This window comes from Macaca nemestrina, chromosome 7, assembly GCF_043159975.1.
Source record: "Macaca nemestrina isolate mMacNem1 chromosome 7, mMacNem.hap1, whole genome shotgun sequence".
Classification (NCBI taxonomy): domain Eukaryota; kingdom Metazoa; phylum Chordata; class Mammalia; order Primates; family Cercopithecidae; genus Macaca; species Macaca nemestrina.
In genome coordinates, this window is record NC_092131.1 from 83,301,177 (window position 1) to 83,324,863 (window position 23,687).

The window sequence follows — 23,687 nt, forward strand, 5'->3', positions numbered from 1 at the left end:
TTTGTTTTTAAAGCAATGTTTTTGAATTAAAGTAAAGAATAGAAATATCACAGAAACTTCATGGTCCTCTTAGATTTTCAGATATACCCCCACTAAGTTTTATTTTACCCAGAGCAGGCAGGTGGAAACCTTGAGACATTTTCCTTCTAAATAAGTGTATCATCCTTGCTTCTTGATTTTTCATGGCTAGGCCAGAACAGAGCACTAATGGGGAAGCAGTGAAGTTTTGGAAAAGCTAGAAAAGCAGTCTCTTGTGTTTCCTGACAAACCTGTGGAATGCTTCCTTATGTCTTTCATCTTCAGAGCTTAAAAAGTATTTATTTCTCATGTGACTTTACACATAAAGGCAAAAACCATGTCAAGGCACAGTGAGAAGCTTTAGAATTAAGTATTTCATACTGAATGTACCTGTCATGGGGCAAAATATATAAAAACGGATTCATAAATAATTAAATTATTAATAGGGTATTCATAAACATTACAGATCCATATACTTTACTGAATATGTGCATATTTTTGGAAAGTTAGCATTGAAGATTGATTTTCCAGAAGAACTACTTTGGTGCCAAGTCATTCTTTGTGTATGCTTGGGGAGAAGACACAGAGGCACAGTCTCTGAAACGCCATGTCAGCGAGTGCCGCCCATCTCGCACTGACTGTTGGTTCAGGTAGGCAGTGCATTGGGGTTTTTGTTTGGTTTTTTTTTTCAATTGCTTTTGGAAAGTGAGCTATATTAGAATTACTGTCCCCTGGAAAATGAATCAAACTAGGATTCCTTTATTGTGTCATTGAAATTTAAAATGAAAATTTGTTGTTTCAGAAAAGGAGATGTTGGTACCTTCTGTTTCTGAATTTCCATTATGAATGGAAGACTGAAATCAGGAGCTCTTTGCAGCTGTGCTTCAGGTCATTTTAACCAAAATTCTTTACAGTTATATTTGAAGATATGAATGTGTTTTGACAAGAGGAAATTGTTATATTTTTTTCCTAGTATACCTTTTAAGGATTAGATTAGTCTGCAACCAGTCCCACTCCACAGAATGTAGGTGGCTGATGGATCCTTTGAATCTTAATGACTCGCCGAAGCCTTCTTTTTCTTTGTCTTCTGAATAAGATGTGCAGAGATAGCTATACAGTTACATGCTGAAAATTGATTATGAAATTTCTTAAAGAGAAGGCAGCCTTTAATAAAATAGGGGTTTTAATATGAAAGAGGAGATTTAATGTTTTTAGTTGTCCCTTATGTTTAAACCTTGTTTTAAAGATAGCTTGTTCTTTTGTTTGCCAATTACTTAAGAGCGTGTGTTGTAGGAAACTTCCAATTCAAAACATGTTTTGAAAACATTCTTTGAGGAGGATAGTCTGACATTTCCATTCACTTTTGCAGAAGAATCCCAGGGGGATTTAAACACTATAGAAGAACAAAAACTGGTCAGTAAGCCAGATCTCAGAACCAAAACTTCCCAGTGGAAACTCTGCTGACTAATTCCAGCCCCGTGATTCCAGCGGGTCATTTTTCTGTAATAAACAGAATATCTGGGAAGTTTTTCACATCTCATAGCCATCTTTGAAAGTATTCAACGTGGGTGCTTTAGGGACTAAGGGGTTTCCATATCTAGATAGTTGGAGATTTAATATTTGAGGCTTCTACCATTCATGAGCACTGTCTCCATGGTTTATGGCGTAAATTTTTGTGGTTTCCTTGATCACAATTTTTTACCAATATGATTTTTAATTACCAAAGTAATAGTGGTATACTTGATGGGATCCCGGAGTAGATAGAGGACATTAAGTAGAGACTAAGGAAATCTGAATAAAGAATGAAGTTGATTTAATAATAATGTATCAATATGGATTCATTCATGGTGACAAATGTTCCTTTACAGCTTTTTTGTTAAATCTAACCCTATTCTAAAATAAAGAGTGTATTTTTTTAAATCATGCTTTTAGCAGTATTTCTCTACTTGAGAATTACTCTGTTTACAGAGAAGTAAACAGTCAGAGGAACACCATATCTGTGTGTGTGTTTGTAGTTATAAGTATGAGACATATACACATATTTTTTCATAATTTACTTTTCTAAATGAACATCTTTCCATGTCACTAAATATTTTATAGCATTATAGTTGCATATTTAATTATGTAAAAATAAAACAGAATGCATGTAACTAATCCCTTTTATTGGAAACTGAAGTTATTATCCATATTTCATTATTATAAACAATGTCATGACCTAACCATGTAATTAAAGCTTTATTCACATTCACTATTATTTTCTCAGGAGCAGTTTCTAGAAATGATATTACTGACTGAAAGAATTTGCAAAGTTTCAAAAGTGTTGCCAGCTTTTAGATGCATAAATTTGAATTACATATCAAGTGGAGCTGATTATCTATGAACAGTTATATGAACAAATAAACTTACAGTGGAGAGTTGGTAGGCTAGAGCTAGGCTGATTTAAGGGTTCTATCTATCAATGAATTTATTAATTTATTTATGAATGTATGAAGCCTTGCTGAGAATGACTAGGGGTGGAGTAGTGAACTAGAAGAGAATGACCAAATAAATAAAGCCCCAGGGAGGCACGTGAAATAGAAGTGAGTGGACACAGGTCAGTTCAGGCTTGAAAAGAAGCAGAGTGCTAGAAACACAGCAGCTCTGTAGATGGGTGTACTCATCTCCTGTTGGGTCCAGTGAGGAGATACACAGTTCTGCTTGAGCTTCAAGCATCGCAAGGTTAAGGAAGTCAGGACCAAGTCCCATAGGCATGGGAAAGTCCCTCTTATGCTCAGTCACCCAGAAGAAGGGTAGGCATTGATGGGCAGTTCATGTAGGAACCTGTCTTGAGATAGGTTAAGATGTGATAGTGAGAAGAGGGCCCTGCCAAGGTATAGGAAGGAGAAAACCAACATCCTGATTTGCACCTCCCAGTCTGTAGGCCACTGGCCTCCAATTTTGGGCAAATTGGAGGGGATCTTCCCCATTCATAGAGATATTCATAAATCCATCCTGCACATCTGTGCTCCAGCCAACCACTAGGCCCTGTACACACAGTTGCTCTGTATTCCCCACCCTTTTGGCAGCTACATTTCAGAGTGATGACTGGAGCTAGGCCTACTCCTAACATTGTCATTATTCTTCCCAAGCAAGCCAGCCCAGATCACCAGCTTCTTACAAATGTATGCATGTCATTGCTAGGAACAGTCCTCATGTGATTTTTCAGTCTGTCCCCCTGCCTTCAGGGAGGTTAGGTAAACTCCAGTCTAGCACAGCTGCCTTCATATCATGACTGACTATAAATGGACTTTCATAGTAAGTTGTGTTTTTGTATTCAAATACACTAAATTTATGAATGTCATCTCTGCTGTTTTACTTCAGCTTGTCATTCTTACCATTTTCTTGATTCAGGTGTTTTCCCACCATACAGTTTAAATGCCTTTTTCGTGGTATTTTGAATGGTGTCTCAAATACTTGAGTTATTTTCTCAAGTCTATTCCCTAGACAGGGATTTGCTTTTCTACCATTATTTAAAGAGTATTCCAATGTAAACTACATCTGTTTGCTGGCTCCCTGGCCACCCACCATGCCCTTTAGAAAGTGAAGATTCAGGAAGTAGTGGAGTTCCAAGAAAGTGTAGAGAAAGCTGCCTCTGACTTTTACCCTTCAATTAGTGGCCCACAAACACTGAACACAGCCTGAGCCTTTCCCAGAATTCCCACTGTTCTGTTCAGATTTGTAGAAAAAAAAAAAAAACCAGGAGATCAAACCTCTAGACAGCTCACTGGAGGTAACATTACCTGCAAAGTAAGGTGTATGGGGAAGCAAGTAGATAGCAGAGGAATGAAAAGTGTGTGAGAATAATGCTTTCAAAACAGTAGGATAGTATCTGAAAAGTATCCTTGGTTTTTGGATTTTCAAAACAATGAGAAAACCCAGTTGCAGTGGATGAATGTCGGAACCTTATGAAATGTGACTCATCTGACCTTTCAGAGATTGGAACTGCCCCACAATGCTGTTCTGATAACTCTTCTTCTCTGCCCTCTAAAGTCCCTGCTTCCCTTTCTTTCCTTTTTAGTACCGGGGTATACAGAATCGATTCATCATCATCATCAGTTCATGACATGTTCTCATCCTTGATCCATGGCATGGCCTTCTTTTTGTATTTGGTCATTTAAAATATATGTCTCTTTTATTGTATTAATGGGAACTGGGATGTTTCCAGATTTTTGTTCTCATGTCTCCCTTTACCTTTCATTTTCAATACAGAGCCCAAATACTCAGCACCAGGTAGCAGGAAGCAATGCATCATGTACCTGGCCTACAGTTTCTGCACTAGAGACGTGGTCCTTTTACTGACTTCCTGTACGTTTCCTGGTTATGACCCTCCCCGTCCTTCAGAGGGTCTTCCGCTCTATGCACATTGAGGCTGATAAGACAAGCCTCAGTTGTACCCATGGCACAATAAACATGTGGACATGAAGTAAGCATTAATGTACTCCCAAGAGGTTGGGAATGGATTTTTCACTCTCCGGAAAATTTTCACAATCTTCGCTCCTGTGCCTAGTTGCTATGTTTTTTTGTTTGTTTGTTTTTGTTTTTTTCAACGCCAGAAGCAAATTCCTAGTGGTGCCTAACTAAGGAAACTTTCCGCTGGTTTCCCTGGAGAATATTGTGAACAGTATAGCGAATTAGTAAGTACGTTTTAAAATGTTTTCCCAACACCCTTTAGCATAAGACAACTTGGGACATGACAAGGAGAGAAGACAAATGTCAGTTCAGTAATTAATGTCACATCTTAGTCTTTCACTCACAGAGGCAGCCAATCCCTTCTCAGACTACATGACTGTCGAACATAGGGGTAGAAACAGATTCATGACTTAATAGGTGATGAAAGGGAGTATACACCAAGAGGATGAAAAGGAGCAAGAAACAAATCATCTCTGGGTTGCCCCTGTATTGGTGGTGGGTTCGGAGCAGGCAGCCAGACACCCTCCACGGGCATTTGCTGCCCTCTGTCGCCTCTCAGGAGCTGCCCTACCACTGTGTGGGAATTGTTATCTCTGCTTGGCTTTTTATTGTTCACAGGGGGCAAGTCCTGCCAACCAAGATCCTGTTTCTCTTTTGTAAAAAGAGTGCCCGGAGCTTAGAGAAAGAAAGGCTATGTGGAAAGGCAACAAACATTAAAAGGAGAGGAATAAAATGGATTCTGTCAGCTTGTTTGTACAGTTCCTCTCCTTTTTTCCTCATCTCTTCTTAAAATAATTGGTTTAGGACCATAATAGAATTGCCATCAAACAAACCCTGAGAGTCAGTTATCTTGGATGCAAGCAAGAAAATAAAAGTGTACCAAATGAGATCATGGAGTCTGAATGAAAAGAAATATTGATCCACACTGAGAGCCAGCCTGGAGCAGGGAGGAGAGCAAGAAACTTTTTTATCCTTTTGATCAATAATATCTTGATACTAAGTATTTATTCCTGTATCAAAATGGATTACCGGAAAAGCTTTAGGGTACAAAACTCTTTACATATAACTTTGTTCTTTTCCTTTTCTTTTGTTTAAAGAAGGAAAACTCCTATTATGCTTTCATCTTCTATGTAATAAACACATTTCTATATTGGGCTGTAAAGGAAATACAAATGACCATAGCAAAACCTTTTTTTTTTTTTTTTTCTGAGACGGAGTCTCGCTCTGTTGCCCAGGCTGGAGTGCAGTGGCACAATCCCGGCTCACTGCAAGCTCCGCCTCCCAGGTTCACTCCGTTCTGCCTCAGCCTCCCGTGTAGCTGGGACTACAGGCTTCCGCCACTGCACCCAGCTAATTTTTTGTATTTTTAGTAGAGACGGGGTTTCACCGTGTTAGCCAGGATGGTCTCGATCTCCTGACCTCGTGATCCGCCAGTCTTGGCCTCCCAAAGTGCTGGGATTACAGGCATGAGCCACCACACCCGGCCTTACATATTATTTTGTATGTAATATTTGATTATTCATTGTTTGATAGGAATGATAAATTTAATAGATGGAAATTTCCTTCTTTTTCTTTAAAAGGAAGCTATTTTTTTCTCTATTTTGTTGACATGGCTCATAGTTTAAATTCACCTGACCATTTGTTTTTTGTGGTTTATTTTCTTAGACTTCATGTATTTTTATCATTTTATAGGCTATCAATCGGCTTTCTAGCATTTACTAATTTAAACATATTTAAGGCACGTGGTCATTCAGGTCAAACACCGTATAATGAGAACTTTAGGTACTGTGTTCTTTTATAGTAATTCTTTATAGTTCACAGTTTTGTTTCAGTAAGAATAGGGAAAGGCATAATAGCTCCCTATTAATTTGCATTGCTGACATAAATCGTTTACACAGATTCAACTCAGCGTCAAAGAGGAAAACATTTAGTGAATTTTAGACAGAAGAACAGCTAATGAGGATGAAATGTGTGTTGTGGTTGAATGTCCCAGTGTGTCTGCTAAGAAATTCAGTTTAAGAAAAGGCCATTATCCCATTGTAGTGGTGGACTGAAAAAGATAAATAAAAATAAATTTAAAAATAAATAAATAAGAAAAGGTTATTAGATATTTTAATTGATGTCTTCTCCCAGTACTGGATCAGCTCTCTGAAAGGATTGAAGGTCACATGTGAAATCTGTGGTCAACAAAAATCTATGGAGAATTTGGTGTAGGATAAAATTCGTATCTCAAATCAGTGAGGAAAAGATAAACTGTTAATGGTGTTGGAATAACTAAATCACCATATGGAAAAAATAAAGTTGAATGCATACATGACCCTACTTCATAAATTTCAAACAGATGAAATATTTAAATATTAAAAAGTCAAACCAGAAAAAAAATTTTTTTATTATTATTATACTTTAAGTTCTAGGGTACATGTGTACAACGTGCAGGTTTGTTACATATGTATACATGTGCCATGTTGGTGTGCTGCTCCCATTAACTCGTCATTTACATTAGGTATATCTCCTAATGCTATCCCTCCCCTCTACCCCTTCCCCACAATAGTACCCGGTGTGTGATGATCCCCTTCCTGTGTCCAAGTGATCTCATTGTTCATTTCCCACCTATGGGTGAGAACATGCGGTATTTGGTTTTCTGTTCTTGCGATAGTTTGCTGAGAATGATGGTTTCCAGCTGCATCCATGTCCCTACAAAGGACACGAACTCATCCTTTTTTATGGCTGCATAGTATTCCATGGTGTATATGTGCCACATTTTCTTAATCCAGTCTGTCACTGATGGACATTTGGGTTGATTCCAAGTCTTTGTTATTGTGAATAGTGCCGCAGTAAACATATGTGTGCATGTGTCTTTATAGCAGCATGACTTATAATCCTTTGGGTATATCCCCAGTAATGGGATGACTGGGTCAAATGGTATTTCTAGTTCTAGATCCTTGAGGACTCACCACACTGTTTTCCACAATGGTTGAACTAGTTTACAGTCCCACCAACAGTGTAAAAGTGTTCCTATTGCTCCACATCCTCTCCAGCACCTGTTGTTTCCTGATTTTTTAATGATTGCCATTCTAACAGGTGTGAGATGGTATCTCATTGCGGTTTTGATTTGCATTTCTCTGATGGCGAGTAATAATGAGCATTTTTTCATGTGTCTGTTGGCTGTATGAATGTCTTCTTTTGAGAAGTGTCTGTTCATATCCTTTGCCCACTTTTTGATGGGGTTGTTTGTTTTTTCAAACCAGAAATGTTTTAAGGCAGATTCTTGGCGTGGGGAAGGAGTTCCTATCTACAACTGAAAATCGTGACACCATAGAAGAAAACATTGATGAATGACTATTTTTTTAAAAAAAGCATAACAAAACAAAACTGCCAAAATGTCATGGTGCAAATCCTCATAAGTCAAAAGACAAATGACATACTGGGAGAATACTCATATCACAAAGGGCTAATCCCCTTAGAATAGAAAAAGCCACTAGAAATCATTAAGAAAAAGATGGTCAACACAATAGAAAAATGGGCAAAAAAAAAAAAAGAACAGATAATTCACAAGAAAATAAATACAAATGGACCTCACCAATAATAAGACAAATGCAAATTAAAACTACACTGAGATGTAACTTCTTATCTCTCAAATTGGTAAAAGCATAGCTTGACTATACACTGTCTTGGCATGTATATGAGGAAATAGATATAGATTTCTGGTGGGAATGCAAGATGTTACATTGCTTATAGAAGGCCAGTGGTAATATTTATTAAAATTACAAGTATGTTTGCTTTTTGAATGTGTAATCCAATCCACTTCTGGAACTTTATTCTCAAAACATACTTGCAAAATTAGTTATGCAGCATTGTTTGCAGTAGTAAAAGATTAGAAACAACTCACTATCCATCAGTGGGGGACTCGTTAAGTAGTTCATGTTTCATCCTTGGAATGGAGTAAATGTTATGCAGCTATACAAAGTAGGAAGAAGTTTGCTGTGAATTTAGATTTTTTCTATGAATCTTGAGGAGTTCCCAGATAAAATAATAAGGAAAAGAGGGAAGGAGGGAGGAAGGAAAGAAAGAAAATGTATATAATATACTACCTTTTGTGTAAGAAAGGGAGGAAATGAGACTGTCTGTTTATTGTTATTTCCATGTAAAGAAATTATCTAAAGGTATACAGGAAGGCAGAGGAAGAGGAAAGGAAAGGAGTAGATGGACACAGAGATGGGAGTAAGATGTCTCAATATGTTATTTTTTAATTGTGTGAAAATGTATTACGTGTTTAAAATAAAATTTAAAAAAGAACAAGTAGTCAGCAGGCACTGGTAGCATTTATAAAATGGTTTTGAGGTCTTTGAGTACAGACCATCATAAAAGAGCCATTGTATTCAATTAGCAGATGTCCAGCCAATGTCTACTGGATGCCCCAGTGAGTGACCAGATTTCTATTATATTCACAGATGTTCTTTGTTTTGTTTAACCACACTATATTAATAAAGCTCATACTTCTTAGCATTCCCTATAAGCTTAAGCAATACTGACTGCAATTAGGCCAAATATATACCTGCTGAATTGAATTCTTCAAAGTAGAGTTTTATGATAAGGTAAGCCAAGCTTAAAAAGTGAAATATTTTGATAATCCCTGGCATGTAAGAAAATTTAAGAAAACCAACCAGGCTCAACATCTTCAGCTCAAAACACTACTTAGCTGTGTGTTAAATTATAGTGCCAAAATTCATTCACTTTCCATTTGCATCTGATTCATCATTGCTCTAATTTTTAATGTTCTTAAACATTACCTGTTGAAGCTGTTAAAATCCAGTAAGTGCCTTCGCAGACCCAATTAAATGCCCAATTACCAATTTTAGGCTCTTGACTTACATTTTAAAATTAAGTGAACCTCGCCCTGCAGCTGAATTGCTAATAGATAGCAGATCTCAAGGGAAGTAGATTCTCAATGTTCTCTCTCAGGAACATCGTTTGCACAGTTTAAGCAGAAACACAAGTACATCATCGCTGCTTCTATGTCAAACCCCTTGTGCTACCCCACACTAATGTGAGTTATAACTATGGGTGTCCTTGCAAGAAGAGGAAGGAGATTGAGGGCAAACACGTGTTGTCAGAGCCTGGGCAGGGGCACTGGAATAATTTCCTTTTCAAGAAAATAATAGTGCCTTTGTGTTGAGGCCAGGAAACAAGACGAGGAAGTTTGGAGTTCTGCTTTTCAATATAAATATGTATTTAACAAGATTACTTCCTAAACATTAAGTTTGAGCATAGAGTATCCAGGATTCTTGGCCAGGATATGAGTTGTCTTAAGATTCATCCCAGGTCAAGGCATTCTAAAAGAAATCAGCTGCTCTCTGGCTGGTTTTATTTCTGTACCTGTAAGGTGGGCCTTCCCCAGTTAGTAGGGTTCCTCTTTTTAGTTATGGAAGCACAAGGGTAGTTTCAGAGTTAAATAAGATCTGCCTTGCTTCTCTTTTCCTTGATCCTTATCAGCCCTACCCATCCTTCCAGCCACAGCCCAAATGACACTGCTTTCATAAAGAAGCTGCCCTGCATCCACCGAAAACCCACCTCTCACCCCACCCCTCCACTCCATTTGGTGTTATACACTTGTAGCGATAAGAAATGCACGTTGCCGTATTTATCATATCCTGCTGCTATTTCAGCGCTTAGGGACTTGTTATTTCTCTTCTGAAATGTGAACCCCCTGATGAATATGACTGCGCTTCAATCACCTTGTACCTATTAACACCCCTCAACTCATTTCCCCTTCTTCCACCCTTACCCCTTTGTGTCACTTTTCCTTCAGTATGCACACAGTAAATATTTTTTGATGAATGTTATTTGTGCCGTCAGAATTTTCCAGAATAGTCACACTGCTTTATGATTCAAGTGTTGGCAGTTTTAATTCCTCTTAAGTGAAATAGAAAATTTACATAAATGTCTCATATTCGGCTATGATTCGCTCCAGGGGAATTTAGGAAAGTTATGAGCATAACATCTTTCCACTCCCAACAGAATAGCTTTCTCATAGCATGAAGCTCCTTCCTGCCAAGAGTCCTCCCCTTGCTACCCCCACCCCAACAGTTCATCTGGCAATCTCTTTAAGAATCTCAAATGAGTCCTAAAACAATGCCTGGACATAAAGGTTGAAGATTCTCTGTGTGTTGGATGTTTTAAAATGAATAGACATTATACATTTTCAGCTTTTATGTAAAGATCAATCATACTGTTTTTATCCATAAAATAGTGTTCTGTTTCTCATTTTATCAGTGAGACCTCCAGGCTTGAGAGAAGGGCATCACAGCATGCAAGATGCACTTCTGTGACTCATAGAATTGTAGAAGGTCAAAACTAGAAGGCGCTCTTAGGGTCTTTCTCATCTGGTTTTGTCCTACAAATGATGAAATTGATACCCAGACAGGAAAAGACACATGTCTGAAATGTCCATGGACAGGCAGGCAGAATGGGCACAGGAGCCCCAGCCTCCTGACTCCTGGTCCAGGGCTTTCTCTCTGATGCTTCCTCCCTGTTAGAGTTGTTGCTGTTATTCAGTTAGCTGCAGTCAGTGCTAATGGGTACAAGGGTCATTCCCCATGTAGAGCAGCTTCCTTTGCAGAAGGGATTGCTTAGTTTCTAGGCCAAATCCTGTGCTGTTTTGGCCCATGATGGAGCAGGTGAGGAATGATAGGGTGATTTGATAGTAGAAACATTGGCTTCCACTGGAGAGCCGTTTAATGAGTATGTTCCCACTGACAGGGAGTCAGGAAGGAGCGTCCCCTTCCTCTCAGGAGACAGCCGGTCTATGTGTAATTCTTTGAAAGAGCTACTATATAGTTCTGGGACCCCTGCAAAGGGACCTTGTCTAAGACTCCCAGCAGGAAACATTTTATGTATTCTCACATAAATTTCCTTTTACTTTGTTGTCTCAGCAAACAACTTTTTTCTCATATCTGAAAAAGTCACTTAATTAGCTTTATTCTTTGAATTACAATGACCTTCCACCTGTGACAATGCATGGACCATCCTAGCTTTCTGCTTGGCTTTACGCTTTGGTGAACAAAGCGTGTTTACATTTGGGAGTGATTTGGATTCTGGCTGTGTTTCTCCAGAGCCTTTTAAGGATAGTGGCTGAGACGGCATGGATGGGATGGAGCCTATAGCATAATGAGGTCTGTACCTGTGGGTGGAACTAGGGCAAGGGGCTTTCAACACTCCTCTTCTGAACATACTTGAGCAACACTTTATGGAAATGTTGATTGGAAATGGAGGCTAATATTATAATGAGTCCCATAATACAAATGTGAAATTAGGGCATAAGCACTGGACATCAGAATCCGAGTGATTGTCCCTCTCATCTCCCTTGCCCCTAGCTTTAATAGGGATGCCTTCCCCACAACACTCTGCCCTCAATTCAGACAACTGGCCAGAAAATATTCCTTGTACCCTCAAAAGGAGGAGAGAGGGAATGAGAAATTTTCCAAGGAGAAAGCAAGTGGTTTTTTCTTCCTCCATCTCTTAAAAATTGCCATTACTTAAAATTTGGAAGTTCCCATTTGGTGTGCTCAGTGAATACTAACTTTAGTTTGTGATACTACAAATGCTTCCCTTATCTCATTTGTAGGGCAGCAGAATTGACAATGAAGGGCTTTTGCACCTGCACACCAGCAAAAGAAGGCACTTGTCTATCCAAGGTGGGCACAGTGGTCTATGCATTGTTATACACATTGTCTTAGGAAAAGAGTGTGCGCAGGAGTTCAGGCAGACACAGCCACCTTCAGTTACGCTTGGACACTGTTCCTATGTTCTTCTCCTACACCCTCATTGTTACCATCAGTCAGAGAAGAATGAACCAGGGTGCAGACTTTCATCTGCAAAATGAATCTCCTTACAAAGGAGTCCTCAGGAAAAGGGAGAAAGTTAGTGGTTGTTGTCTAACACTAAGGCAGAAAAACAAATGTCGCACACAGAAGGCAGTGACCGTTACCGTACTTCCTTCTATGGGGACACCACAGTGACTTCAGTCCAGAGATAGAAGTCACTGTTTTCATTGTTCATTTCTTAGAATCCCAAACCAATCACGTCGTAGCCATTTCCACTCTACCTTTTACTTGGTTGCCTCTGGAAATGTGGCTTTTTCACCATTCACTGGGACATGTGAGAGTGACTATTCTGTGTGTTCATTTCTCTCCCCTGAGGGATTCAGTTTCTTTTCTTTCTCTGAGTCTTTCTTCAGAACTTGCCTTCCTCTGAAAACTGCCCTGGCTCTTCTGGCTTGTTGAACCCTCTCTTGGCCCTGAACTACCATTTCTTGCTTGAATTTTTTTTTTCATCTAAATGTAACCTGAAAACCCTTGAGAAGAAGGGACTATATTCTATTTTGCCTAGAATACCAAACTACTAATAAACAAGATCCTATTGCAAGGTTATCAGGGGATACATTCTTATTCGAGGGAGGCTTATGCATTCTGAATTTAGGATTTTTTTATAAATTCATGACGAGTTTGGCTGAAGCTTCCCTTTGCACCACCTGTAGGGCAAAAATACTTCCCAAGCAAATGAATAGAATGAATAAGATATGTACAAAAACAGCTTAACCTATTAAATTAAAAATAAAAAGCAACCTAGCAGTTTAGGACCAACCATTTACTTGCAAATAGCATGTTTCCTTTATGTTTCTGAATTAGATTCATACAACAAAGTCCCAGAATGAATGTTACAGAGAAAAATTAAAAACGTTTTGGGAAAGGCAAGAAGTGTGAGCTGGAGTGCTGAGGAAAGCCATGTGGCAGAGGGAGGATCTAGACTTGGCCTGTGAAGGACGGACACACGTTAGATTTGGAGGAGGTGGCTGTGAAGGCATCCCAGGCTAAGAAGCCACAGGCAGCGCAGTGTGCTGATGGGAGGAACTATGACATGTGCCGGGTCCTGGAAGGAGTTGGCCACTTCAGCGGTGTCCAGCCTCTAATGGAGTTTGGTCATGGAGGTGTGGAATTGAAAGTGAGGCTGAATAGGTGAAGACCAGCCAGACATTGTGTATTTGGGCACAGTTGTGATGATCCATTACATTGCATTACTTAGAGAATCAAACCTTTATTTTTCTAGAAATAAGTTCTGTAATTTAGACTTGAACTATCAAGACTTCTGAGTAATTTTACCCATCAGAATAACATCTTCTACATGTGACAAGACAATTGACAGCAGTGATAAGGACTCACAGCCAAGCCATTTGCACAGAATTCTAACTATAAGGGTTAAGGATGATGGCCTGTGGTCAAGAGGGCAGCCTTTGCACTGCCACTGGGTGGACCCTGGCATCTCCCTACTCTCATTGACATCCTTGACCTCTTTAGCAGAGACATATAGGAGAGAGGCATTCATTCTATCCTTGTAACAGCATCACACCCTGAAATGGCCTTTGTTAGTCACTGTGTCAGTCACTTCCTCTAAGACTGCTTAGAATTGGCATGATTTTGCCAGCGCTTAGGGTTTTGTGTGATGGCCTATGTGTCTGCGCTATACAGGATCTCAAGTGCCTTGGAACTCCAAAATGTGCATGCCTAGCATTGTATGTTATCACTGATTTCAGGTATGAAGTCACAGCAGCTGAGAAAAGATTCAATAAAAAGACACTTGGAGAACTGTGGCCAGTTATCTTATTTGTAATTCCTGATTTGCCAATGTAGGTTTGCATTGCCAGGCTCAAATGCATTTGTCTTTCATCCTTTTTTTTGTTTTTTTTGTTTTGTTTTGTTTTGTTTTTTCAGCCCAGAGGTCTTTTATTTTTATTTTTTTAGCACCTGTTATGCCATGAATTCATAGGGAATAGGTTCCAGCAGCTCAGGCTCCTTCCCATTGGTTCTCACAAAGTGTGCTTCTCTGGGTGGAGCAGGCTGGCGCTTCAGTTGAACCCAGGTACCTTTCTCTTTGGCTTCTTTCTTTTTCTGATCATTTTCCTTCACGCGTTTCAGGAAGCTGTCTCGGCTCTTAGAGTGCTTAATGTGCTCAATACGCACATTAATTCTCTTGGCAAGAATCTTGCCCTTAACTTGTTTGTTTACATCAATGCCAACAGCATGCTAACATTGTAGACTCTTCCAGTTTTGCCATGGTAACGCTTGTGGGGCATTCCTTTATGAACAGTACCCATTCCCTTGATGTCTACGATATCACCTTTCTTATAGATTCGCATATACGTGGCCAAAGGAACAACTCCATGTTTTCTAAAAGACCTAGAGAACATATATCGGGTGCCTCTCCTCTTTCCCTTTGTGTTCGTCATTTTGGCAAATTACTGGAAGATGGCAGTTCCGGCCGAAAGGGCTTTTTTTTGTATTTTATTTTGCATTTTACTCCTCAATGCTTATCCTCTGAGACCCATTTGGGTTTCTTATTCATACTAGAGTGTGTCTAGGAATCTGCTGATTTGCTAATAGACTAAAATTTCTGTTTGAAAAAGTAAGTCTTCATGGGAATTTTGGCATAGTTTAGTTTCTCTGTTTATTTGTTTAATATTGTTAGTTCCTGAAAAATTTTCCTTCTTTGTAGAAGTGCTGGTACTGCTTAGTGCTAAGGTATGCAGGAGGCCTGGCAAAGGCTAATTAAGAAATTAGTCTGTTGGCCGTGGAGATCTGGGCCCATGGAGTCAGATGGAGGCACCAGATTGTTAGTAAAGACTCTCAAGCAGATGCATTGCTTTTGTGGCCTCACACATCCCAGAGAGGCAGATTCTTATAAAGTTACTAGCTCTGATGAGTCAGGTGAATGTTTTGATCCATGGTCCCAGGCAATGATATTTGAGTTTAGGTTATTGGAAGACATCAGAGTTCCTGAGTTAGTGATCTTCACATTTGGAAAATGTGCTCCATTCTTCTCACAAGCCATCCAGGCACCATCCAGTAGTGGGCCATGGCTTGAAAGCGGCAACGTCGCGCAGACAGTCCTTGCTCTGGAGAGGAGAGATTTTATCATTTGCTTCTGCAGGTAGTAAATATTCAGCTGGTTGCTGCTTTGTGAGTGTTCTTGTGACCTTTGCCCCTGACAGCATCCTCTGGCACATTCCTAATGTACAGCTTGATGAAGCAAGGCCTACAGCACATATTCATGGAAGTTACTCTTTCTCGATGGGAGTTATTCAAGCCATGGCAACTACCGGTTACACCTGCCAACAGACTTCACACAACACCTTTCATTTTTTAATCTTTTTTCCCCCGTGCCATCTTCCTACTTCCAACAACCTATCACCCAATATTAATAGTGTTCGTTTAATGGATATACTCACTATTGATGCTTACCGTGTGCAAAGAATTCTGCTAAACACCTCGCTCTACTTTGATTGGGAATGGGAGCTGGAGAAGGCATAGAAGTAGAAGCCATGCCTCTCCAGTGTGAAATTCTATAGTGAGGAAAGGAAATAGCTTTTTCTGCCTTAAGCAGTTTAAAATGGGCTTCCTGCTATATGAAAATAGTGAAAAAAGAACATAATGGGATGCAAAATATTGGTGTGGCTTCTAGAGAAAAAAAAAAAAAACATGTTTCAAATGTCAATTACATTTTTCTCTGATCTCTTTAAGTATGTGGCCAAAGAATGAGCCTATAAAGCACCATGGCAGATAACAAGATGGCCATGAGCATATAGCATCATAGTTTTTAAAAATTCAGGCATACTCAAATAGCAGTGCTGACCAGTCCAACTCTGAATGTGAACTTGTTGTGTTTCACATTTTTGTGATGTGTTTTTAAACCATTCCACTTAGATCTGAAAGGGGACATGGAGAGCTCAGCTAGGGTCAATGGAGGACCACACAGGTGGTGGTGATGGGGTAGGGAGTCTATTTAGGAAGACTAAATGAACCAGGACAATTTGAACATGAAGAAAACTGGAGACCGTTTAAATGACAGATTTCAAGAGTATGAAAATATAAGCAAATGCAAATGGCTGTAGTCATAACCTGAAAGAAGAGTTTCTTGTCACACTTTTTAAATATTAGGATGGGTTGTAAATTATTTTTATGAGAGTAAAAAAAATAACACTGGAATAATGTATCTTAGAAGGTAACATGCCCAAAGGTAACATGTGGAGTGGAGAATAAACATCTTGAGATATCTTCCCACTCTATAACTCTGTATTACCTTGATTACATAGGCAGAAGTACAAACTGTACATGTAAAATCAGTTAAGTGAACTTTAATTATGTCAAATTGGTGTAATAGGCTGAACAGAACTTTAGCTTGTACATTAAAAGAATGCAAAACATTGCTTTTGAAGGAGCCAATAGAAGTTATAATTCGTAGCGTTTTGTTGATCTAAGGGCTTCACATATTTGGCCCCTCGTTAAGTACAGCTTTAAACCTAGTATAGGTTACCTTCCAATGCAGAGTTGATGATTTCTGCCTCAAATTTCAGTGAAAGTAAACTGAGGTTTTAGTTCCAAAATAAGTTTATGCAAAGGGCTTGAAAATTCAAAATTAGCAGGTCTGCTTACTGGCATGCATGATCCTTTGATAAATTTATTCTCTGCCTAACACAAACCATACTATACATAATGGGTGTTCCTGTTACTCATTTTTTTAATATAATGCCCTTACTTTCACAGTGGAAAACAGTGACATCCAGTAAAACTAAGGAACCATACTTCATAGTGTACACACCAAAAAGTTGGATAAGCACTGAGCTATATCCCTGAACCCCATGGAACAAAGTTTAGGGACCACTTTTAGTATTTATTGAGAGCAACAGCTTCTCTCTGTCTCAATCTGGTGACTGTTCTCTTTAGATTGGCTTTATCAGAATAAACTCTACTTTAGGCCGTAAGTCTGAGGGAGGGGACGATACCATGGGACAAGTAGATGGAAGTGTGCAGACGTCATAACAGCCGAGTTTTGAGAAGAGCAAGTGTTTTGGTAGTTGTGGCTCATCTCCGTAAAACAGTTTGTCCTCCAATTATGTTGCGATTTAGGCACAAAGTATCAGTGGAGAATTGAATAGAGAAAGCTGAGCATATCACCACTTATCCAGCACCAGAGAGTCGGGGATTTTATTTCTTTTGTTCTGAATCTTCATCAAGGCTGTGCTCTGGAAAGACCCCCCAGGGATTTTTCTTAGGAAGAAATCATTTACCACAAGTGGCATCATTTATTTTGGGAATGATTCATAGGCTGCCACATAAATACTAATGATGTGCATAACAATCTGTTTCACCTTGGTATCTGCACAGAAGTCACAGAGATGCCGGCTTTCTGTATGAGAGAAGCTGCTCTTTACCACATAGCGGGATTTGGTAGTCAGGTGTGCCTGCTTATTCTTTTTTTGTTTCCCCATATTGCCTTAAATGACCCTGGATTTAAAAAAAAAGAGAGAGAGAGATAGCCAAAAAAGATAGTGGGGCAGGTGAAATATTGCTAATCACAGTCACCAGTACATACAGCAAATAGATGGTTATTTCTGATCAGAATGGAGATATGTCATGTGATGCATATTTGAGTTAAAACTCTCAGTGGGGCACCCTACCATGTACCTGAAGAATGCAAAGACATAGTCTTGCATTTTCAGGTTATTTACAGTCTGATAGCACTGCAGGTAAATAAAAATACAAAGAATTATCTTTATTTTCCTGACATGTACAAAATATGATGTTCAATAAGCAGTGGCCTCCAATTCATTAGGCACTGAGGTACGAACATGCCTGGGACTTGGTGAGTGACCTTGAAGATTTTGGTCTGGAGAGTCAACTGCAATGAAGAGTGGGTTAGACTATCCCTTTTCTCTCTGTTTTTACTACTACCATCTGGTCTAAGCTACGGGCAGCACCTCTCTCCTGGGCTATTGCCATAGAAGTTCCAGAAGGGTTTCCCTGCTTTCATACCCATTCCTGCCATGACCTCTTTGACCTGCAGCAGTTGGAGAACATTTTTTATAATGCAGGTCACATCTTTGACTCCCCTGCTTCGTGTTTACAAAGCCTTGTTCACCAGTCTCCATAATCTGCACTTGCTTTCATCTCTGATTCCATGTATAGATATACCACAGTTTATCCATTTTCCTGCTGAGGGACATTTGGGTTGTTTCCAGTGTTTGGCTATGACAAATAAATCTGCTCTGAACATTTGTATACAAGCCAACGCTTGGTATCCTTAGTATTTTTAATTTAATTTTTAATAGTAGGTGTATAATATCTTATTGTGGTTTTAATTTGCATCTCCCTGATGACTAGTAATGTTGAGCATCCTTTAATGTGCTTATTTTCCATCCACACCTTCTTTAGTGAAGTACCATTTGTTGAAAAGACTGTCCTTTCTCCATAGCATTGCCTTTTCACTTTTGCTTATTAATTTAGCTTTCTTTTGTTGAATTTTGAGAGTTTCTAAGTGTATATTCTTGATACAAGATTTTTGTTGTTGTTTGTGTGTGTGTGTTCAGACAGAGTCTCACTCTGTCTCCCAAGCTGGAGTGCAGTGGCATGATCTCAGCTCACTGCAACCTCTGCCTCCCAGGCTCAAGCAATCCTCCTACCTCAGCCTCCTGAGTAGCTGGAACTATAAGCATGTGCCACCACACCCAGCTGGTTCCTGTATTTTTTGTAGAGACAGGGTTTCACCATGTTGCCTGGGCTGGTCTCAAGCTCCTGAGCTCAAGCAATCTGCCCACCTCAGGCTCCCAAAGTACTGGGATTATAGGCATGAGCAACTGTGCCTGGCAGATACAAGTTTATCAGATATGATTTGCAAATATGTTCTCACAGCTTGTGGCTTGTCTTTTAATTTTCTTAAAGAGAGTGAGTTTTTCATGAAGTCCTACTTATTAACTTTGTCTTTCATAAATTGTGCTTTTAGTGTTATATATAGGAAATCTTTGCCGTAACCCAAGGTCATAGTGATTTTCTTCTTTGTTTTCTTCTAAAAGTGTTGTAATTTTAGGCCTTTACATTTAGATATATCATCCATTTTGATTTATTTTTTGTGTATAGTACAAAGTATGAAATGAAGTTCCTCTGTGTACATGTGGATATCCAGTTGTTCCGGTACCATTTGTTGAAAAGACTGTCCTTTCTCCATAGCATTGCCTTTTCACTTTTATTGAAAACCAGTTTTCCACATACGTACAGGGCTTTCCAGCCTCTCTATTCTGTTCCATTGATCTATGTGTCTGTCATGATGCCAGTATTACATTGTCCTGATTAATTTAGTGTCTTGATCCATTTGTGCTTCTTGTGACACAATACCTGAGACTAGGCAATTATCAACCACAGACATTTTTTGTACAGTCCTGGAGGTGCTGATCAAGATCAAGACACTGGCAGGTTCAGTATCTGCGCAGAGCCCAGTGTGTGTTTCCAAGATAGTGCCTTGATGCTGCATCCTCCAGAGAGATGAATGCTGTGTACTCATGTGGCAGAAGGGCAAAAGGGCCAAGCTAGTTCCCAGGTCCCTTTTAGAAGGCACTAAATTCATTCATGAGGTTGGAGCTCTTGTGGCCCGATCTCTTTCTCAAGGGCCCACCTCTCAATACTTTTGCAATGGGGATTAGGTTTTAACATGAATTTTGCAGAGTACATAACCATCAACCGTATTACATTTAGTTTTACAAGTCTTATAATCAGATAGTGTAAGTCTTCCAACGTTTTTTTCCCATAGTTGTTTTCGCTCTTCTAGCCTTTTGAACTTCCATATGAGTTTTATAATTAATGTGTCATAGTCTACAAAAAAAAAAGCCCACTGGAATTTTGATTGAGATAGCATTAAATCTATAGATTTATCCATTACAACTGTGACTCTCTTGTTATTTTAGTGGTTTCATTTCGTAATTTTAGAGTTTATAGCCTATATCTTTAGCATACTCTACCTTCAGGTAATATGCTACTTCATGTATAGTATGAAAACTGTCCAATAGTTCACTTTCATTTCTCCCATCCCAAATGTTGCTACTGTTGCTATACATTTTACTTTTTCATATTTTATAAACTCAATACTACATCATCTTCATACCACATTTGTTGTACAGGACTAGAGCATTGCTTGTCTAGGTCTAATTATTCCTCACTAATGAAGCGGGACTTTTCTGTGTATTCTACTCAGTGCCCCAGGAATCTTGAGGTTTTAACAGTCTGGATGATGGAAACAGGCACTATAGCCAGCCCTGTGTGAGCGTGGAGTACTGTATCCTCTATTCATTTTGAGTGATTATTTTTTAAACCTCAGGTAGTTTCCTCACAAACATGTGATGGGAATCATTCATTTGAATTGTCATGGGCAAATCTCTGCAGATTTCTAGAGTTTTGTCTGTGTCTGTCTTCTCTAGTACTCTGTCTTAAGAATTTTAGCCACCTTGATATCCCTGGGTTCTCAGCACTCGCTTCAACTCAGGGAATCTGCTAGTCTCTTCGTGGGTTATTCCTCCCTGCACCACAGCCTAGAAACTCTCTCAAAGCAGTAAACTAGAACAATTGTAGGGCTTACCTTACTCATTTCCCATCTCTCAGGGGTCACTATGCTTCATTGCTTGATATACAACGCCTTAAAAACCATTGCTTCATATATTTTGTCCATGTTTGGTTACTTCAGGTAGGAGGGTAGACATAGCACTTATCTGGATTGGATGTAGCCACAGGATTAGAATTGTTGGGTCATAAAATATGTACATGTTTAGCTTTAGTAAATACTGCCTAGAGTTTAAAAAATTAAAAATTAAAATAATTTTTTAAATTAAAATAAATTCAGCTAATTTTAATTTTAGATAATTTTTATAATGTAGTTGATCTTGGTTTTAACCCGAGTGTGTTGCTGGATTTTACTCCCCAGTCGAACACAGTAGAGAGAGAAGGTGGCAGGTTCTTAGTGATACCATGCACTTTTTTTAGAAGTTCGGTGCTGTATCCCTTCATTTACAATGTATGATTAAAAATACTGAGGAAGGGATGGTGGTGGTGGTGAGGAGGGAGGAGAGCCAAGAGAGCAGATAAATCTGCCTTTGCTTGACTGATAGTGGTAATTATATTTCACAGCTTATGCTTGCCAAGTAATAGCAGCTTTGATTTTTCCAAAAACCTAGTGATATTATATGTTTAGTATCTAGTCCATTTAAAAATTCTCTGTGTGTTACTCTTTCTCCTTCAAATTTGAGTCCCTTTCTTTCCCTTTGGAATGGCCTTCTCACATTAGAGGAGATCCATGTGCTCATGACATCCTTCCATGGTTCTTTTAGACCTAACCTATGTGTTGAAAGAGGATGCTCAGCAGCAGGTGCGTGGTGTCCGGGAGCATAGTCACAGGCCCTTCCCTCACCTGCTTCCTTAGCTGCAGAAACGCTTCCATCTCTTCTCATTGTAAAGGGTTTCTTAGTTCTAAGACTGCTTTTTAGCCGCTCTTCTAGGTAAAATATGCATTGAATTTCTACCATGTATGACATTTTCCTGAAGAGAATTGCTGTTTGCCCTACACTTTTCAGTATATAATGGACAATGTTAAAGGAAAGCATAACATTAAAGAAATCTCTTTTTCGAGTTTTTATTTTCAGCCTTTGAGCTTCTTGTGGAGAAACTTAATACATTCTTGAGTCAAGTGGCTGCTGCTTTGAAGCCTTTGTTTTTTGATACTCTGTAAATCTCGCCTAAGAATAGATCAAAAATGATGTTTACATCTGTTACTAGAATTGAGGAAGTAAGAACAGAATAAGACTTTATGACTGTAGTTAACCCCTTCCATTATCCTCCTTGTTTAATACCATAGGTGGAATTGGATTTAATCCCTTTCAGAAACCATCAGTTGTCACAACTCTGGGCATTTACTGTCTTGCTCTGACCTGTTTGTTTGTTTGTTTCACAGTTATATTACATGAAACAGACATGTTATATAAACTTTCCATATAATATATAACTATTAGTTTGCAGTAACTAATAACTAGGTTTTATAATTCATCATATGTGTTCCCCTTATCCAAAATGCATGCAAATTTATTTTCTCTGCAGGTCTATGGAGAAATGTCTAAGGAAGTTAAAAAATCAAACACATTGGGAAACCTCGGGTTGTTGAGTCTCCCTGAAATCAGATTTTCAGGAAGCCCGAAACAAACAGAATCACTTAAGAGAGATGCTGCTAGAATAAGGATTGGAGGAAAAGAGATTGTTGTAAGAGGTTTTAACCCCTAAATTCCTCTCTTCTAGTCTTTGATATTTCTATAACTTCTTGGTTATTAACATTTTCTTTACTCTTACTTGTAGTTCTTGGGATACTCCTCTTTTCTAGTAAGAAAATGTTCAAATTCCTTAAAACTGTGGCTGAATTTTGAAACTAAACAATTGAAACTGAAGTAAGTTCATGGTTTCTTATGGGCACAGGAACTCTTCTTCCTTTTGTAGAGGAGCCATCAAAGGCATCAAAAGCAGCCACCTGACTCAAGAATATATTAAGTTCTCCACAAGAAGCTCAAAGGCCAAAAATTAAAACTTAAAAAAAAACTTTCATTCCCTCACTGATTTATACATGCATACCTCAGTTAGTACTCTGTATCCATTATAATACAACCGTATCATGGTCCTAGTCTGGGGAGGGCAGTGGGGAATTCAAGCCTTCCAGGGGTTAAGGTTCCTAATTTTAAGGTTAAAATGTAATAGTCACTGAGCAGTGGTTTGTAGTTCTCCTTGAAGAGGTCCTTTACATCCCTTGTAAGTTGGATTCCTAGGTATTTTATTCTCTTTGAAGCAATTGTGAATGGAAGTTCATTCCTGATTTGGCTCTCTGTTTGTCTGTTACTGGTGTATAAGAATGCTTGTGATTTTTGCACATTAATTTTGTATCCTGAGACTTTGCTGAAGTTGCTTATCAGCTTAAGGAGATTTTGGGCTGAGACAATGGGGTTTTCTAAATATACAATCATGTCATCTGCAAACAGGGACAATTTGACTTCTTCTTTTCCTAACTGAATACCCTTGATTTCTTTCTCTTGCCTGATCGCCCTAGCCAGAACTTCCAACACTATGTTGAATAGGAGTGGTGAGAGAGGGCATCCCTGTCTTGTGCCAGTTTTCAAAGGTAATTTTTCCAGTTTTTGCCCATTCAGTATGATATTGGCTGTGGTTTTGTCATAAATAGCTCTTATTATTTTGAGGTACGTTCCATCAATACCGAATTTATTGAGCGTTTTTAGCATGAAGGGCTGTTGCAGGTGCTGGAGAGGATGTGGAGAAATAGGAACACTTTTACACTGTTGGTGGGATTGTAAACTA

General features: G+C 38.9%; 1 protein-coding gene, 1 long non-coding RNA gene and 1 pseudogene across 5 annotated transcripts in view; 1 reads left to right on the top strand and 2 right to left on the bottom strand.

Moving 5' to 3' along the window:
- Positions 1 to 23,687, top strand: part of LOC105477886 (syntaxin binding protein 6) — a 254,686-nt gene that overhangs the window by 175,521 nt on the left and 55,478 nt on the right. The gene's annotated exons all lie outside the window — the stretch shown is intronic.
- The window catches only part of LOC105477887 (uncharacterized), a 116,308-nt gene that overhangs the window by 28,317 nt on the left and 64,304 nt on the right, over positions 1 to 23,687 (bottom strand). The gene's annotated exons all lie outside the window — the stretch shown is intronic.
- On the bottom strand, positions 14,245 to 14,781 carry LOC139364327 (large ribosomal subunit protein eL21-like; annotated as a pseudogene).